Source organism: Cavia porcellus, unplaced genomic scaffold (assembly GCF_034190915.1).
Source record: "Cavia porcellus strain 051 isolate PalLab524CR breed Dunkin Hartley unplaced genomic scaffold, mCavPor4.1 scaffold_6, whole genome shotgun sequence".
NCBI classification, from domain to species: Eukaryota; Metazoa; Chordata; class Mammalia; order Rodentia; family Caviidae; genus Cavia; species Cavia porcellus.
In genome coordinates, this window is record NW_026947489.1 from 31115844 (window position 1) to 31123442 (window position 7599).

Consider the following 7599-nt stretch of genomic DNA (forward strand, 5'->3'; position numbering starts at 1 on the left):
ACAGCCTTTGAAATCATTTTTCTTATTTTTTAACAACAGCAAGCAATGGCAGTTCAGTGAGAAATGAAATAGAAATAATAATCCTCGGAAAGAATTGGCATGAAGAAACAGCAATGAGCTGCAAATTGGCAGAAATAATATAGATGCTAATGTGTCAGATTTGTTGAAAGTGAATGATGTTTTCTTCTTATTTCTTCAAAGTATATTGTAGCTAGAAGAGGAAGGACTCTTTGAACAGTGATGGAAACATACTGCCCTAGTACTATAGAGAATTGACTCAAAGCTTTCAAATATTTTGAATGGTAGGAAGAAAACTAAACATGAGGCAATTTTATTTTATGAATTTAAAATACAAATGCAGTCTGAACTCTACAGAAAACTCAACCAAACTAAGCCTGCTTTACCTCTCCTAAATACATAATACACACTGGTAAATGATAGACTCTGATGAGTCCTGTATAAGACTAATTTGCTATTTCCCACATTTATTAGACCATGAGGTTCTATTTTCATAGAATATGACTTAGCATCTCATGGAAACCATTCAGCAAACACACTTAAAGAAAGGTTCTGACTTCTTCAAGCAGTGGGTGGGCATGTTAGAAATGTTTTGGGAATCCAGGGTGAAAACATGGATGTGTTCCTGCCGTGTGAGCCTCTGCTACAAAGACAGAAGACTAAGGTGGATGAAAAGAGATGAGATGCTCCACAAGACCTCGAGTAGACATGCAAAGAGATTCTCCAGTGAAGCCAGGGTCTTCTGGGTTGGTTGGATGTTTGAATCATACAGTTGTTTTGTCCTGCTTTGAAATTGCATGACTTGGTTTCTATTTTACAAAATATATGGAGAAAAAACAAATTTCTGACTCATTAATGCAGTACTTACTCAGTACATCCCTGGTGAATACTCAACCATGTTGCTTTAAACCATGTTGCTTCAAATTATGTGTCACTGTTTTCCATTTGAGCTTCATCAGTTGGATTTCTTACAAATCACACATGTACGTACAGCTACATGCATCACCTTCATGCACACATGTTTGTTTTTCATTCTGTGGTGACACAAAATGAAAGGTTACCGAGAACTTGGATGTACAAGACAGCTGCCCTGCAGATGTCCCAGAACTGGGTTAAATGTCCTACAACATCAACACTGGCATATAGGAATCTGAAATTCTCACTCCGCCCCTAAGCGCTTTAACTCCTGGTTCCCCTTCGATTTACTTTCAGACTTAATGATTAAAGGACAATATGGAAAACACATGTAAAATGCCCACTGAATTTTCATTCTTTGTTTCTTTATAGCACAAAAACAAGAGAGAGAGAGCCAGGGGAGAAATGTTGAGGCCAACCAGTGGTTTGCCTTGAAGCTTACCAGGGACACCAGGGAAATCTGCCAGTCCGTGGATCATGTTTGGAAGAGTCAGATCAAAGACAGAAATATGGAGTGCCAGACTGTGGCACCAGCCAAGTTTGAGGGTTCAAAGCGCAATGTCTAAAGCAATTTTCTTTTCTCGTCCACGTTGCATTTTGTGTTAGTGTTCTCTCCCAGAAAGTCCTTCAAACTGAAAGGCATATGTTCCATGTGAACAAAGATATGAACTATCATCACATTTTATGAGTGGAATTGCCAAGTAGCTTTGGATTTATATTTTGTTTGGGGACTCACTGATTTCTGGAAAGGTTTAAATCCTTGGAATATTTCATGCCCTTCACCTATTTCTCTAATTTCCTGTCATTTGTAATTATTTCTCCTGAATTTTCCAGACATTTCTCATCAAAGGAATACAGTAGGTGTTTATAATTTGATACATCTTTGCACAATGAAGGAAAAGTCAAAAAAGATTCTTTGATGAGACAAGATATGAAGAATGTTGTGCTGCACAAGTGTCTTAGACTTTGGAGTTGCTAAGATGTTGCAGCATTCAGGATGATATAAGGGTTTGTGGCAAGTTCTCTTCACATGTTTTAGATGGAAGTAAGGGGTGCTCTTGGCAGTAATATTTCATGGAAACTATAACTGACACTTGCACTTAAATTGTAATACTTAGAAAAGCAATTGAGTGTGATGGGGCAGAAATAAAGAATTGGGTCTTGATCACATATATGAATTTCTGCCTTCATCATAAACCTTCAAGCTTCTGAAAGAGTCAAACCACTTTATCTCGCCTTCCACTGTCATATCTTCATTGTATTTCCGCTCTTTAAACTTTCTGGAAGAAGCTTTCAGTTCTGGTAAAGAGAATATATGGTACACATGCTTCTCACTTTGATTCTCATAATAGCATTCCCTAGACTTCCAAAAGTCAACACCTTGACAAAGTATGTCAAGTGACTTAGTGATTATTTTGGGTTAGTCTGAAATGCTAGAGGTCTCTAGAGGTTGGTTGTGATTGTGCATTTAGTGTTTAACTGGAAGCCAATGCAGTGATACTTTTATGCTTTATTTTCTAGTAGAAGATTTGGTATTAGACAACTAGGCTGTAAAACCACAATGACTTTCAAAAAGGGACATATAGTCAAGATTATATTTCTATTTAAACACCATAGCAAGACTCACTTCACATAAATCGCCTGTAATAAGTCTACTTCTGGCTATGCAGTTGGGTTTAAATCCTATTTCCTTTTATCCCACAGTTCTATCATTTCTATTACAATTTAGCCTGCATTTTGCATAATTAAGCCCATCTATGTTCAAACAGTGTTTTTTTTCTCCTGTGAAGAAAACACAAAACCAATCACTTGATTCTTCGGGCTGTCAATTCGTCAATAAGCCATGCTGTGTGCTTTGAAACAGTTCAACAAATAGTATTGCCCCTGACTGCAGAGTTGGATGGTGGATGAGGTGATTCATTTGTGCAGGGAGCACAAGGGTGACCCAAGTCAGTGCATATGTGGAATGGCTTGACTTGCCATCTGCATTTTACATAGGATCATGCAACAACCAGATGTGCAGGTCCACACATCTGCTTGTCATCCCCAAACAGAGCACATTGGAGATAAAAAACTATGAAGCAAATAAAACCCAAATGAAGCAAATGTCTTGTTTTCTCTTGTGTTTACATCTTTGAATTTAAGACATTAATTTTTTTCATTTTTAATCAAAAACTTTGTAAGATTGTTTCACTTTCAAATTTTTCAAAACTCACAGTGTGGCAGCAGAATGTGCTTGTTTTTTCAAGGATTAAAAGTAAAATAATTTCTCCACACTTTGTTCAAACTCCTAAAGTTATTACTATTTTCACTAGAGTTCATTTGAATCAGTGGTCAACAGTTCAGAAGAAAACTAATTAACTGTGTTTGTTAAAGGATGAGTTAAATATATGGAATGAGTTGTTAATGTAAAGGCAGATTGGGACTCTCTAACCTGACTATTTGGAGATATATGAGTATATCTTATTAAATAATTTAGCTGAAACATGTACTCTTCTGTTAGGTACTGGTGTGCTACAGATGAATGAACAAATGCAGGAGTAAAAAGAAAATTCATAACAATTACATACAAACCAAAAGACATGGCATTTTGAATTTTTGCTGCGTTCTGTTCTTTCCATTTGTGTGTCTTTTTCTTTAGAATGTTCAACATTACTGTTAGTCTACTCATCAATACTGTATGTGGTATGGGACCCTTCTGAAATTCACTCTCACTTTGCAATAATGCTACTTCTACTGTGTTGTGGTCCACATTGTGAGAAGAATGAATCCTGTGTGCTGATTTGATTTCAACTGTCATGCACTGTAATGTGTCAAAGCAGAGAAGAGTAACAGGAAACCAGAGCAAGTGGGGATCAGTAAGAAGTCAGTGCCCTCTCTGCCTCCCTGGAGTCTCACACAGGTAACTTCGTAGCCAGGAATCTTAAATGATGCTGCATTCCTCAGTGTGGAAAACTTCAGTATGAACTTCTCAGCAATTTCAGAGCAACTGCATATTAATTTATTACTCTGTACTTAGGCAGTTCTAGAAGAGAGTAATAGGAAAGCATACTGATTTTAAGGAGGAAAGAAAAAAAGTCATCTTTATATCAACACTTTAGTAATCAACCTGTAATTTTCTCCCTGTGATTTCAAGGGGCTCAGCAAATACATATTATTAAAGATTTAGTGAATTAAAGATAGATTTGAATTTTTATTGATTTTGAAGGATCAGTCCTAAAAGAACAGAACAGAGACATAAATCTTCCTTATCCTCAATTTATTTTAGGTTTTGGTAAGAAGTATGCTTATCCTGTGACCTTTGCTATACCTTCCAAGTGACTACAAATGTCAGATGACAAACCCATCCCATGAGCTAGGGGTGCAGCTCAGTAATAAACTGCTTTTTTCTTGGCATGTGGTAGGCTCTAGGTTCAATTCCTAGCACAAAAAAAAGAAAGAGAGAGGAGGAAAGGGGAGAAGAGATAAAAGGAGAAGGGGAGAGGAGAGGAGAGGGAAGGGGAGGGGAGGGGAGGGTAAGGGAGAGGAGGGGAGGAAAAAGGAGGAAGGAGGGCAACCCCATAACCCCAAAGTATTGGAGGAAGTTGGAGACACTGGGCCCAATGAACTGAAATCTCACACTGGTTAAACAGTGACTTTTCAGAGTAACATTATTGAAATGGTAGGACATTTGTATGGTTTCTCCATCCACCCCAAAGTCATTTGTATTCTTTTTCTGTTCCTAAATATATCCATAGGATTGACCTTGTTATCCCTATTCTTCAGATGACGAATCAAGGTGTGGGAAATTACAGTGGCCTACCTCAGGTCACATGGCTCGCAGAGACCTCTGAGATCTCAGAGATCCTTCTAAGTGGATGAGCAGCCGGGAGCTGGGAGGCTCTGTCTTGCCACTCCACAGACCATTCCAAGCTCATCGGTGTGTCTAATGCCGTTATTGACAACTAGCTGTAGAAATACTTTAGGGTTGGAACTGTAATAGACTAAAAGCACAGGAAAGGAAAATGGATTAAATATCCTTTCATTCCAGGAGAGTTATATGTGTCTAGTTATAGAAAATGTCTTGGAGCAGCCAAGGTTTAGTTTTATTTCACATCTCCTTGGGGGAAGATAAACTTGGAGATTTTTAAAAATATTGTTGACTTTGTTAATTCTAAACCTCCTTCTGCTCATACCAGCAACTTTCCAGTGGCTAAATATGAGCAATTTAGGCACAGGTTCATAGGACCAAGTGAATCCACGAATATACAGTTGTCCATTTTCCCAGCTGTTAAAAGCACAGATTTCCAGGAACTAAATTAAAATCAAAAGTTGCCAGGAACTCTTTCCAACCAACTGTGTCTCAGTGCTTGAGCTTAAGGAGGATGTGGTTAGAGAACTGTGAGTGTATTATTTATCTTTGCAGAGAATGCTTCTTTAGAGACAGATGAAATATTTCATTTCTTTTTAATTACCTTGCATTTTTCTTATTTTAATAACTTTTTTCAATTAAAAAATGAAGTTGGTGCTTTAAATCTACATGAAAATATTTACTTTTTATAAATACATAGAAGAAAAATAATAAGAACAAAAATTACTTATATATAACTATATTATCTAGTTAGTTGTAAAGGTGTGTGACCATGTGCATGTGTGTGGTTTTGAAAAATGAAGAACATATCTTTATATTGTTTTATTCACTAAGCCAGACATCATGAACAGTTTTACCATGTTAGTACTATTCTATGGGATCATTTAAATAGCTTTATGATATTTACTTACTTTTTTATTATTTTACCTGCTGTTCATATAAATACTGTGATTACTATCGACCTATTACAAATCTTAAATTGTATTTGATTAATTTTCTTGAAGGATTTTGTGATTAAGAGTTTGTAAAGCTTTGGATATACATCCTATTCCCTTATAAAATAGGAAGCTTTTCAGTTTTTACCAGAAACAGGTTAAAAAGTCCCCATTTCGCTATCAATACTCTTCGTTTTAATTGTTGCTGATTTAATGAGCAGAATAAAGTATTTTATTGTTTAAATTTCTATCTAGTATCAGAAAGGATGAGAATTTGTATTATATTCATTTGTTTTTTGTGAATTTTCTGCTTATGCTAAGCATGTTTCAGAGTCTTTATTATTGTAGTTTATATAGCTGAAAATAAATGCTACAGACAAAGATCTCAATTCTTTTAGTGTTTCTTTTTTATTTTTTTTATTTTTGTGCATGTATAAATTTTCTACTTATTTTAAGTTTTTGATTACATTTATTTATTTATTTATTTACTCATTTCAGTACCAAGTATCGAACTAAAGACTTTGTCCTTGCCAGGTAGGCACTGTGCCACTGAGCTACATCCCTGGTCCCTTTGGATTGCATTTTGAGATTCAAAAATTTTGCCTTTTAGGTGGTCAAATCTATTAACAGTGTATTTTATTCATTTTGTCCTTAAATATTTGCTTAGTTAGATCTTGCTTATCATAAGATCAGGAAAGTGTCCATAATATTTTATAGTAAATTTAAGAACTGTTGCTGTTTTAATTACTTCTTTCATTTTTGCTGAGATAAAATATCCAACACCTATAAGTTAAGGTTTATTTAGCTCACACTCTGTAGAACTTTCATTCTGTAATCAGTTGGTTTCAAGTCAAGGGAGCACAAGGCAGAAGAGTAACAGTTTACGGTTATAGCAAAAGCAAAAAGAAAAGAGAAAAACCTCTTTCTGTCCCCTGTATTGTATGCAGGCCACCCACCCTGGGGGGGGGGAGTGTAGCACTCATACCTTTAACTACAGCACTGAATTATGAAACAATTACAAACTCTAAATTCAGCTACCTCTGAAAAGCATGCTTCCTTCGACAGCAAGAGGCTTTGGGGGAACATCTGGACCTACACTGTAACATTTGCTCTTGTTCATATTTATTAAGTATACTTAGAGTTTGATATTGTATATGATAGCAGCAAGGAAGTTACTGTTTTTGCTTATATGTATCTTATCACCTGAGTAAGTTGTTCCTCTAATGATTTGACATGACACCTTGTCCTTTGCCATACTTCATATGCATGTGCTTCTAAACTTTCTGTTTTGGGCTGTCTGCTTATTACTACATGTTCACTACTCTGTTTTAAAATTACTACTTTTTTATAATATGCTTTAGTGACTTGCATGAATTTTCTCCTTAATGTTACTTTTGTCTTTATCTTGCTATTTATCACTTTTTCTTGGATGCAAAGAAAATTCTCCTTGGATAATTTTGGAGTAATTTTTTTCTGATGAAAATAAAGAAAATTTAAAAAGTCTCATTGAGTTTTAATATATTTCATGTGTTAAATTAATCTTGAGTGATCCAGCATGTTTTCACTCATGTTCAGACATGTTCCTTATCTGTGACATGAGTATATCCACTTCAGGTATCATCTGAGATTTCATCAGGTCTTTCAAATTCTTCACAAAATAGAGATATCAGTGTTCAGTATTCATAAAGGATTTTTGACTACAGCAAATATACATTTTTATTCTTACTGAATTAACCATAGACTCATCCAGTAAGACATGTGCTTAGGAGTAGGGTGTTACATAAAACAGTTATCTGGAGCTAAGTAATTTTCCTTTTCACTGCTCTATGTTTATTTCCTGTTTATTTTATGCCAATACACACATACATACATGCACATACA